This window comes from Chiloscyllium plagiosum, unplaced genomic scaffold (assembly GCF_037043375.1).
Source record: "Chiloscyllium plagiosum isolate Xiang-an unplaced genomic scaffold, Cpla_swu_hap1 HiC_scaffold_27, whole genome shotgun sequence".
Lineage (NCBI taxonomy): Eukaryota > Metazoa > Chordata > Chondrichthyes > Orectolobiformes > Hemiscylliidae > Chiloscyllium > Chiloscyllium plagiosum.
In genome coordinates this window covers 78937830-78950357 of record NW_028270165.1, presented here as the reverse complement: position 1 = coordinate 78950357, position 12528 = coordinate 78937830, and the positions used below count along the sequence as shown (strand labels likewise).

Genomic DNA, 12528 nt, shown 5'->3' with positions numbered 1-12528 from the left:
GGGTGTCTCAGTTCCGCAATTGGTCAATGAACCCTCAAATTCAGTCTGGCTGTTTTAGACTTCACTCTTTATTTCTTCATGCAGCCGGGTGCAGAGCGCAGAGAAACACAGAAGTTATGCACTTCTAAATTCCTCAGAGCAACTGCACACATATGGCTTAATACAGAGACACTTGTACACTTTTCTTAAATGAGAACATAGGTCATAATCACATCGTATATTCAGACAATTACCAATCAATATATGATATCACTCTATTTAGTTACTTGATCCAATTATATTAACTGCTAAACAACTTAGGTCATAATGGTTAGGTGACTTTTGTCTTGTGATACAGTGCCACTGCACCTGCACCGAGAGCCAGCCAGTGTGGTTAACATTTCCTTATCTTATTGTGCTACTTCTGTAGTCTAGCGGTCATAGCGACTAATACTTCCTTATTGTATCGAGCCATTTCTGTATTCTAACGGATGCATTAGTTATGCTACTCCCTGTGGCCTTATTGCAGATGCAACCCACGCCTGTTGGTGAGACACAACAGTCGCCTGCTCCATACCCCTTGGAACGATTCGGCTGTCTCCTTGGTCCACTTCCACCAGGTGACCAAAGCAATGATTGGTTATGAACTTGCTCTAACCAACATTATGCATGCCTCTCTCTCCCAGGTGCATGCAGCCTATGGCGATGTTCCCTCCCTTTCAGCATCGTCATGGGTAGAGCCTGGTTCGTTTGTGCTCGTCAAGAACTGGACTCGCAAAGGTCTCCAACCTCATTGGGATGGCCCCTACCAGGTTTTACTTCCCGCCCCTACGGCGTTCAAAATCGCTGGGCGCTTGATATGGGTCCACCTGCATCATTGAAAATTGACTGGCCACACCAATCAAGAGGGGCACGAGGAGGAGAGAATACTGGAAACCGAGGGATCCTCTCCATTTGGGTTTTTGAATTTTGCTGTTGTTCTAATGCAATTCTTATTACAGATACCTGAAGTAAGAGGAGGGACATGTGGGGGATCGCCTACCTACTGACCTGTTTGATCACGTACGACACCATGATGGGGAAAGCCACTAAGTGTCGATGCGATCTGGAACGATCCGAGATTACCCACCACCTATGCCGAGGAGATGTAGTCCAGTGCACCGGACCAGACGTCTTTGGCATGTGGAACGTGATTGATTATTGCATGGACTCTTACATCAGAAACATATGGTCCACGTGGACAGTAGAAATCAGTGAGAGTTACCTTGTCGTTACTGAACCTGTCTTTTTGATTTTATCTGCAGACACAAGCCTAGTGAGGATAAAAATGATCAACCCCGTTATTATGGTAAATGTTTGAAGGAAACCCGGGAACACCATCCCTTTTTGCAGGATGGGCCTACTCGATAAAAGAGAAGCCTGATAGGGGAAACTCCTCAATCCACAAACAACTTATTTATATAGGCCCACAGAATGTTCTTCATCCTAGAGTCAGTAGTATGTTACTCTTCTCTATTGGTAGATAACTTACTTGCCCTGTCCCCAGTCCCAACCTATTCGTCAGACCTCCTACTGCCGACCCTCCAAAGAGAAATATCACTTTCCAATACTGTGTTAGCCCTCCTGCCACGTGTTTGCTGAAGTCTTTTAACTCCACTGCAGGGTCATATGAGAATTGCTTTAATGGAACTGGCTCTGGGTGTATAATTCTTCATGTTCCACATAACATCTCTCGCCTATTTGAGACTTGTCTCGCCCACACGTGTAAGACAAAAGGGGCCTTATACCTCCTTCCCATGTATACAAACAGCTTGCGTTCCACTGGCTGGGGTACAACAGGCCTTGTGCAGCAAAAGTAACTATACCCATCTCCATGTACAGACCCGGAACGGAACCCTTCCCTAGTGCATTTATAGGTCTTTTCTCTTTTCAGAATCTGAGACTGTCGCCAAGACCATGTGCAACAGAGCTAAGGGAGAGCCTAATGGGAACAGAATTCAGACGACCTTTGTCTACCATACAGTGCGAGCGCTCAACAGTCACTTTGCCAATTTTTTTATGGTGCACAAGCGACTCCTCTTGCAAAACGTCAGCCCTTTCCTCTTGTAGACCTGACCAGACCCTCTGCTGTAACATTTCAGTAACCTATTTTAACAAATTGTCCCTATTATACACCTTGGCTACTATTTCTTCAGTCAAGGTAAAGCTACCTACCAATTTCCTTGTCCTTAATGGCAAAGAAGTTCTTCGTAAAGTCACTATCAGAGCCCTTGCTCCCACAACAGTACCTTGTCCTGACCAGTGGACAAGTCAATGGTATCTTCATCTGAGGAGGATGCAGCGGGCTGTCTCAGCTAACCTTGCTCCAACTGGAAGGATCCCAAGGGACTGAGTAACAATCCAGGACACTCAATAGGCTGGGGAATCCTGAGTACCCTGAGTTTGGGAAGATCGGTAGGGGTGATAAGTCAAAAGAACTGCAATTACCTCATTTGCAGCTTGACCGTTCTAGGAAATAAGACTAAAGAGGCTCTGGAACAGATTAGTCTGGGATTATCAGATCTGCGTCTTTATTCTATGCAGAATCAGCATACCTTAGACTAGCCCAGGAAGGTGGGGTCTGCGCTACTTTCCAACATAAATGCATTATGGGCATTCCCAATCGCACTTGCAATTTTACTAAGAAACAAGACGAGATCCAGGTGTTCCTTGAAGGGACCAGTTGGGGAAACTGGGGATCGGGCTCTTGATACAATGGGCTTATCAATTTAACTATGTATATCAGAATAATTTTCCTCTGTATGCCGGTATTGCTATTGTTAAGTGTTTAATTGCGAATCATATGAGCTCCCTTAGTGATATAGATTTGATGGCTTACCCGCATGTGTCGATGGCAATGACCAGGTGAGCGGCGAAGATGGTGGTGCCACACTAGAGGATGTTGATGGCTGGAATACCTTGTTTGGATTAGCCTTCCCTTTCAGTGATTGCGGTGCAATCAAAGGGGGGAACGAGGATGTGGGCATCTGGGAAATGGGACAAAATGGCTGAAGGAGCTGCACAAAATGGCTTCTGCTTGGCTAAAGTGGTCTGAACTGAGTCAGGTTGATACTCAGAATAAACAAGAAACTACAGACTGATGTAAATCCAGTGAAAAAAATTGCAAACGCAGAAGTAACAATATGACCCTAACCATTAGTCGCAGAAGTTACGGTTTAAGCCTATCCACCAGGCAGGACAAATACGATTTCAATAACAGGTTGTTTACAAGAAATCGTGATAGGCTAAGTCAAAAGACCATGGGGACCTCAGGAAATCTGATTGATTGTTACTACGTGATCATGCTCCATGCCTGACTATAAACAATGTACATAAGCTCTATGCAAACTCTAAGTTATCCAATTCTTATGGCACTCGAGGAGTACTCATACTTCTGGGCTGATCACAGTCTACCGACCTGGCCGTACCAAAGAATAAACAATTGCTTGTGTGATTGACAAAGTCATTTCCAGGTGTGCTTATTGACCAATCCCAGAAACCTGGATCATCAGAACAACCAGACGGGAAATGGTTAATGTCCCCAAGATGTGGGGAGCAAAATGAAACATCAAGGCATTAACACCAGAAAGAAACTGATCATACAGACATGGCAAACATTGGTAGCAAGACAGAGTCACAGAAATACACAGCAGAGAAAGAGTCCGTTCAGTCCATGCCAACCAGATATTCTAAATCAATCTAGTCCCATTTGCTAAAACTTGGCCTATATCCCTCTAAACCCTTCCTATTCATATACTCCTCCAGATGCCTTTTAAATACTGTAGTTGTACTAGCCTCCATGACTTCGTCTGGCAGCTCATGCCACACACGCACCAACCTCTGAATATAGGCGTTGCCCCTGAGGTACCTTTTAAATCTCCCCCCCTACCCTCACTCTAAACCTATGACCCAATCCCAGGGAAAAAACCTTGTCTATTTACCCTATCCATGTCCCTCATGATTTTATAAAAGTTTGTAAGGTCAATCCATAGCCTCCGGCGTGCAAAAGAAAACAGCCCCACCCTATTGAGCTCAAACCCTGAAAACATCCTTGTCAATCTTTTCTGAACCATTTCAAGCTTCACAACATCCTTCCTATAGCAGAGAGACCAGAACTGCACAAAACATTCCAAAAGTGGCCTAACCAAATGTCTGGTGCAGCTACAACATAACTTCCCAACTCTTATACTCAGAGGATTCAGAAAGTTTTCAAAACCCACCAAAGACAACCGGGAAAGAATGGAGGGATAAACTGAACTTTGGGGGTCAGCTTGGACCTCAGGGCGGGGGGATGGGGATGAGGGAAGGAAGCCGAATGTGCTGGAGCCAAGGCTGAGGAAAAACAGAGGATGCAAAGCCAGCGTAAAGCTGCAATGAGGAATATTGCATGAGCTGTACTTGCACCCATTGAATTTACTTGTGGGAATCGGGTACATTTTAAAAATAAAAACAGAAAAGGTATCTAACCCTCCCCAACCTCTCTCGGAATACAGGAAGAACTAGCCCTTTGGATACAGAACTGGCTCAAAGGTAGAAGACAGAGGGTGGTGGTGGAGGGTTGTTTTTCAGACTGGAGGCCTGTGACCAGTGGAGTGCCACAAGGATCGGTGCTGGGTCCTCTACTTTTTGTCATGTACGTAAATGATTTGGATGCGAGCATAAGAGGTACAGTTAGTAAGTTTGCAGATGACACCAAAATTGGAGGTGTAGTGGACAGTAAAGAAGGTTACCTCAGATTACAACAAGATCTTGACCAGATGGGCCAATGGGCTGAGAAGTGGCAGATAAATGCGAAGTGCTGCATTTTGGGAAAGCAAAACTTAGCAGGACTTATACACTTAATGGTAAAGTCCTAGGGAGCGTTGCTGAACAAAGAGACCTTGGAGTGCAGGTTCATAGCTCTTTGAAGGTGGAGTCATAGGTAGATAGGATAGTGAAGGCGGTGTTTGGTATGCTTTCTTTTATTGGTCGGAGTATTGAGTACAGGAGTTGGGAGGTCATATTGCGGCTGTACAGGACATTGGTTAGGCCACTGTTGGAATATTGTGTGCAATTCTGGTCTTCCTATCGGAAAGGTGTTGTGAAACTTGAAAGGGTTCAGAAAAGATTTACAAGGATGCTGCCAAGGTTGGAGGATTTGAGCTATGGGAAGAGGCTGAACAGACTAGGGCTGTTTTCCCTGGAGCGTCAGAGGTTGAGGGGTGACCGTATAGAGGTTTACAAAATCATGAGGGGCATGGATAGAATAAATAAACAAAGTCTTTTCCCTGGGGCTGAGGAGTCCAGAACTAGAGGGCATAGGTTTAGGGTGAGAGGGGAAAGATATAAGAGAGACCTCGGGGCAACTTTTTCCACACAGAGGGTGGTACGTGTGTGGAATGAGCTGCCAGAGAAAGTAGTGGAGGCTGGTACAGTTGCAACATTTAAAAGGCATTCGGATGGGTATATGAATGGGAAGGGTTTGGAGGGATATGGGCCGTGTGCTGGCAGGTGGGACTAGATTGGGTTGGGATAACCGGTCGGTAGGGACGGGTTGGACCGAAGGGTCTGTTTCCATGCTGTACATCTCTGTGACTCTATCCTCCCGTTCCTCCTCACCAGGAGTCACATACTTGAGTTTGTGGAGTCTGCTCCCTCCCTGGATTCACGGCCATAGCTACAAGTGAACAGATTTTCCCATCTCGGTCTCCCTCCCAGGATGAAGAGTAGCCCAGAGGGAGGGAGATTCACTTTGAAATGGGCATGCCCACGTCCGCGCTGTGACGTCATTAAAGAAACGAGGGGCGAGGCCAAACGAAGTGACGGTAAAGGGGGCGGGGCAAGACTGTCAACAGAGCCCGCACCGCGCATGCGCTGCAGTGCAGCCGAACACACTTTTCTAAAACTTCTTCCCTTCAGAGAATCCCCACCATGTGGGAACAGGCCACTCGGCCCCACGAGTCCACACCGACCCTCCCAAGGGTAACCCACCCACATCCATTCCCCTACCACTATTGCTCTGGTGGGCGGCACGGTGGCACAGTGGTTAGCACTGCTGCCTCACAGCGCCAGAGACCCGGGTTCAATTCCCGCCTCAGGCGACTGACTGTGTGGAGTTTGCACGTTCTCCCCGTGTCTGCGTGGGTTTCCTCCGGGTGCTCCGGTTTCCTCCCACATCACAAAGATGTGCAGGGTCAGGTGAATTGGCCACACTAAATTGCCCGTAGTGCTAGGTAAGGGGTAAATGTAGGGGTATGGATGGGTTTCGCTTCGGCGGATCGGTGTGGACTTGTTGGGCCGAAGGGCCTGTTTCCACACTCTAATCTAATCTAATCTTAACCCTGAGTAATGCACCTTACCTGTACATCATGCATAATTTTGCATGGCCATTCCACCCTAACCTGCACATCCCTGGGCACTATGGGTAATTTAGCATAGCCAATCCACTCTAACCTGCACAAAAGTCAAAAATTACACATCACCAGGTTGTAGTCCCACAGGCTTTTTAGGAAGCAGTGACTTCTGGAGTGCCGTTTCTTCATCAGGTGGTTGTGGAGTATAAGATCATAAGGCACAGAATTTACAGCAAAACATTTCAGCGTCCTGCCACTGAAATGTTACATTGAACAAACATAGATTGTTAAGTCTTTCACCGTTTCGAATGGTTTGCAGGTATCATTACAATGTAAACCCCAGAATTTCTTGTATGCCACCTTCTCGAGATAACAAGGTTTTATAGCAAAACAATGCATTATAGGTGTGAGGTCAGAGTTTGCCTGTATCTCAATCTTGAGTCAGACTGGTTCTATTTCCAAAGTGGAATTTACAAAATATTACATGGATTGACTGCCTGCAGATTGTGCATTTTTTAAGCAAAATAGAATGTATCTGCAAATACACCTCCACGCACGTGCACACACACATACACATGCTTTGTTGGGTGAATTTGTACTTGCAGAATTACATCTTACTTTGCTCAAAAACTGCATGAATCAATGTAAGATTCCATAAATCAACTTTTTAGATGAGAATCAGTCTAGCCATTGTGGTACAGACAGTCTCACACAGGGGAGCTCACACCATCAATACATTATGTGGGCTAATATTGACAGCAATTGGTAAAGTTCACTTGGGAATGTAACTTTCGTTTTTAAAATGTTTTGTGATTTACATATGAAAGAACTGAAATCAACATGGTCATTCTAACAGATGAAACACTTAAACAATCCAGGTCTTTTTCAATATATAATTTCAGTTACATCGCACTGTAAACTGTTGCTATAAATTCTGTGTCTTACAATCTTATTCTCCAGAAGCACCTGATGAAGGAGCTGCACTTCGAAAGCAAGGGCTTTCAATTAAACCTGTTGGACTATAACCTGGTGTTGTGTGATTTTTAATTCTGCAAATACACATTCACTTCCATGGACTTGTGTTTTTATGTCCCTGAGAGAGAGGAAAAGTCTACATCAGTGCTGTATGTCTCTATGTCTATTTGATAATAGGTGCTTTATTTCTGTTGATGTAAATATTGTAGTAAATCTTAGCTGAGTTCTAATAGTTAGATGTAAGGGAGAGAGAATTCCTCAGGTAGGGCACCATAAGAATCCTGGGAGACCCCTATTTCTGGTTTACTTCCTAATGAACAAACATTAACCACAAGCACCTATTTATTTCTAATTTTGTTTCATTTTTCTTGTTTTATTCCCTGGGATGATGTGGGAGAATTAGAACATAGGACATAGAACATAGAAGAATACAGCGCAGTACAGGCCCTTCGGCCCTCGATGTTGCGCCGATCCAAGCCCACCTAACCTACACTAGCCCACTATCCTCCATATGCCTATCCAATGCCCGCTTAAATGCCCATAAAGAGGGAGAGTCCACCACTGCTACTGGCAGGGCATTCCATGAACTCATGACTCGCTGAGTAAAGAACCTACCCCTAACATCTGTCCTATACCTACCACCCCTTAATTTAAAGCTATGCCCCCTTGTAATAGCTGACTCCATACGTGGAAAAAGATTCTTACTGTCGACCCTATCTAAACCCCTAATCATCTTGTACACCTCTATCAAGTCACCCCTAAACCTTCTTTTCTCCAATGAAAACATCCCCAAGTGCCTCAGCCTTTCCTCATACGATCTTCCTACCATACCAGGCAACATCCTGGTAAACAGATTTGTTAGATCTGGGTCAGACATTTGTCATGTATTAAAAGCCTGGAAACCATTTTGTGCCTTCTTAGTGCTTGCTTGCTAAAGCTTATGTTTCCCAGGCTAAGATTGTGTTTCCCAGGCTCAACGGAGACAGTTGGTCTTGCAGCTGTACTGCTCCCTGATAAACAAATTCTTTCCTTGCATGGGACTTTATTTCCATCCTCCACAGTTGGCGAGTCAGGCAGGAAATACCATGATCCTGCCAGGTCACCGGCCGATATCATTTGAGAGATGAAATATAGAGGGTGGTTGCTGCTTTTGGTGTGTCCAAAATAAAGAGGAAAGCTGGCCAGAGACGAAAATGCTGTTAGAAATGCTGATACAATTTTCGCTACTCAGCCACAAGATATGAGTGTGAGTACTCAACAGGCTCCTGGTGTCCTGACGTAACGCTGCTGAGAGCACTTACGCTTTACAAAATTAGTAATAAAGAATTTGCTTGCCCCAGGGTTATGACAAGGGAAAGCCTACTTGATAAGCCCTTGACCCACACAGAGGTGCGTGGCATGCGTCAAAAGGCCCCTGATCAGTTTGAGTGCCCAACATTAGTTTTAATTGGGGAGTAGAAATCTGCAGTAAGTATAATTGCTTGCTTCAGGATGTCTAGACTTGAATGAATTTGACATACAGGATACATTGGGCAACTATTAAAGACTCCATTGTAATTCCCCTGGGTTGTGGACTAATGCGGAGATATGAACAACTTGCCTTGAAAACAGTGTTTGATTTGCAAATGGAATGGCTGACAGGTATTTAGAGGTTGCACACTTGTTTAAGCAGCTAAGTGTCACAACCAGGATTTATGAGGCTCAACTCCCTAACTTGGACTGTTCTGGAATGTGAGTGCCTCATTACCCATGGAAGGAAGGAATAAACAAAAGCTGACAAACTGAGATATGAAGAAAGTTGGAAAATGTTACAGAGAGAGACGCACGCACGCAGGCAGGCAGACAGGGGGGACCAGAGAGGCAGGGGGAGAGAGAGAGAGAGAGGCGCAGGCAGGCAGAGTGAGAGAGAGGGGCGCAGGCAGGCAGAGAGAGGCGTAGAGAGGGAGGGAAGGAGGGAGAGAGGGAGGGAAGGAGGGAGAGAAGGAGGGGCGCAGGCAGGCAGAGAGAGACGTAGAGAGGGAGGGAAGGAGGGAGAGAAGGAGGGAAGGAGGGGCGTAGGCAGGCAGAGAGAGAGAGAGACAGACAGGAGAGACTGACTCAGCGCCGACACCCTGCAGTTTACAGAAAGGTTAACACTTTGTAATCTGGTTTGAATGCACATTTGCCTGGGTATGGTGCTGAAATCACAGGGGAAGCCCCTGAAAAGCACAAACTATGGCCTCAAATAGGGTACTCCCTCCACACCCAAACCAAAATGTGGGTGACCCCTGATGGACTGGTTTATGTTCATTCCTTGCTGCTGCCTATTTCAGTTGATTATGTACATTATTGTACACAGTTGAACAAGAAGGGAATGATTAATACTCTGTCACAAACCTGTTGGCACCCAGATTTTCAGAAAGCAGCTAGGAAATGAGTTGAAGTGTGTTTAATTTGATCATTCAGCCTTTCACTGCACTCTTTCTTATCTTTCTTTCATGAACTATGTTTGATTGGGCCTGATAACGTTGAGTAAATGGGAATTACAATTGAATACTTTTCTTTATACACAGAAGGTCAACCACTCTAGCTGCTGGATATGTGCCCATATCCCCATCCGTCCTGAACTCACACCAAGTGAGCCCTTAGGGAAATTGACCGACTTGCAGCTTTCTTTTCCCCCAGCCTCTGGAACTGCTCGACTGAAAATCAAAGTCACCCCGCAGACAATCCTGTGCTTGGCTCACTTCACTGTTGTGGCCCTCCTCTCCAGCGATCTCCCAGATGCTGAGATTTCCCCTTCCTGAACCCGGTCCAATCTCCAACCACCACCCCCTGACAATCCCCCTGGCTCTGGGTATAATCCCCTTTTGCTGACACCCTCAATCTCCTCTTTTTAATAAAAAAAAGAGGGAATGTGGGAGAAATTGACCAAAGTTGACACAAAACTCTGTGGAAGTTATTTTGTCACAAAGCTATGTTTGCAGTAAAATGTAGCCTGCTAACGTAATGCCCTGGCTAGGGAATTCTGTTTTGATAGGCTGACCTTGCAGCTGCAGGCTGTCTCTGCTCCTCAGGCCATTAGACTGTGCTGCATCATAGAATGATGGATTGTTTCTCTCTGTTCCTTATCAGTAATTCGAGCCGAGCTAAACCTGCAGTAAAAGATAACATTCAGTTTTGTAGACATTAAGAAATGTAGATCTGGACAAGGTATGTGAACCTTATGACTGCCTCTCAGTTGCATAATTAATGGAGAGTGGGCTTGTGTTTTACCATAAAACTTGTAACATTCTGTATTTCATTGTTCAACACAAAGTGCAACGTATTCCAAATAGGTCTTCCCCATGGCAATGAATAAAGCTAGTTAATTGCTCAAGGTCTCCTCTTCTGACTACTTTGTTTTAAATGATTTGGCACACGAGTTACTTTGCCCCAACAGCACTAAGTTACATCTAAGGGAGACAGAATTCCTCAAGTAGGGCACATCAGAATCCTGGGAGACCCCTATTTCTGGTTTACTTTCTAATAAACAAACATTAAGCATTTATTTATTTCTAATTTTGTTTCATGTTTCTCGTTTGATTCCCTGCTATGACTACACTCTGTGTCTGGATGGTTGACAGGCTGGGAGATTGTGGGTTGGGTCTCGATTGAGAATGTTTTATTGTTCTGGAAGGTGTAAGAGGTCAAAGCTTCAGCAGAAATCCAGCAGAGCTGAGAACAGACGAACATCTTACTCTGTGGGAACAGGGAGATCAACAGAGGACAGAGAAATCAGGACCTGAAATCTGAGCTGACACCACACTACCCTGTGATCTGTGCTTTGATTAGCAGTGCCAAACCTCTACCTTTACCTAGCTTCCCATTTGACTACCCTTCGATACTCAGGATCCAATCTTTGTCATCCTGAAGCAGTGTCTCAGTAAGGAGTCTCAGATCATAATTATTATCTTCAATGTGTGCAGTCAATTCATTCACTTTTATTACAATGCAGCACACATTCAGACACACCCTTTTTAGTTTCAACTTTTATATCTTTAGAATCCAGTTTTGATTGCTGGTACATTTAATCTCCTTGTCCCTTGTTATCGTTCTCTGATGTTCATTTTCCACATTGGTCACTGATCTTGATTTGGATTGGCCATGCTAAATTGCCCAGAGTGTCCAAGGATGTGCAGGTTAGGTGGGTTAGCCATGGGAAATGCAGGGTTATAGTTTCATCGTAATAGAAGGAGTAGCCCATTTCGTGCGTCCAGCCTGCTCCGCCATTCATTGAGATCATGGCTGATCTATCCATCATCTCAGCTGCACCTCCCTGCATTGTACCAACTATCCTTAATTCCCCTACCATGCAAAAACCCATTCAACAGTGTCCTCAATGTACTTCATGAAGCTGCCTCTACTGCTTCCTTGGGCAAAGAATTCCATGGATTCACTACTCACAGGGAAAAGGAGCTCCTCTCCATCTTCATACCAAATGCCGCCTTCTCTATCCTGCCTACCTGAGACTTCACTTTCAAGGAACTATGAACCTGCACTCCAAGGTCTCTTTGTTCTGCAATACTCCCCTTAACTGTGTCAGTCCTGCCCACATTGCTTGACAAAAATGCAACACCTCAATTTCTCTAAATTAAACTCCATCTGCCACTCCTCAGACCACTGGCCCATCTGATCAATTCTAATTTAAAGCAAATCTCTTTCCTCTCATTCTCTAGAAGCTGAAAATCTACATCCCACGCACTCTCCCTCCATTCTCACTTTGTTGAACCTAATCCCTGCTGTACCTCATCCTGAAGGGTCTGGTTCATGCCGATAAACAGGCCCACATTCAGGAGGGATCTAATTGAAACATAAAGAATACTGAATGGCCTGTACAGAGTGGATGTTGGGAAGATGTTTCCATTGAAGGAGAGACTAGGACTCGAGGCCCAGCCTTAAAATGAAGGAGATAATGAGAAACCTGTTCAGCAAGAGAGTGGTGAATCTATGGAATTCATTGCCACAGAAGGCTGTGCAGGTCAGGTCACTGAGGATATTTAAGACTGAGATAGATAGGTTCAAGCAGAAAAGGGGATCAAGGGTTACGGGGAGCAAGTGAGAGAATGGGGTTGAGAAACCTAGCAGCCATGGAAAGTTAAAATCCCCAACCATAACCACCCTATTATTCTTACAGATAGCTGAGATCACCTTACAAGTTTGTTTCTCAATTTCCCTCTGACTA

At 45.0% G+C, this 12528-nt stretch overlaps 2 protein-coding genes across 6 annotated transcripts in view; one reads left to right on the top strand and one right to left on the bottom strand.

Annotated features, from left to right (window-relative positions):
• LOC122543561 (uncharacterized) overlaps window positions 1-12528 on the top strand; it is a 696117-nt gene that overhangs the window by 105240 nt on the left and 578349 nt on the right. The window contains exon 3 of one of the 2 annotated variants that reach the window (XR_015751539.1): window positions 666-789. The exons of the other annotated variant lie outside the window; for it this stretch is intronic. The gene's annotated coding sequence lies outside the window, so the exon portion shown is untranslated. Of the gene's footprint in view, window positions 1-665; window positions 790-12528 lie in introns of those variants that run through there. 2 annotated transcript variants of the gene reach the window in all.
• LOC122543553 (uncharacterized) overlaps window positions 1-12528 on the bottom strand; it is a 70109-nt gene that overhangs the window by 23668 nt on the left and 33913 nt on the right. For 2 of the 4 annotated variants that reach the window (XR_015751542.1, XR_015751541.1), the window contains exon 2: window positions 10351-10459. The exons of the other annotated variants lie outside the window; for them this stretch is intronic. The gene's annotated coding sequence lies outside the window, so the exon portion shown is untranslated. The remainder of the gene's footprint in view (window positions 1-10350; window positions 10460-12528) is intronic. 4 annotated transcript variants of the gene reach the window in all.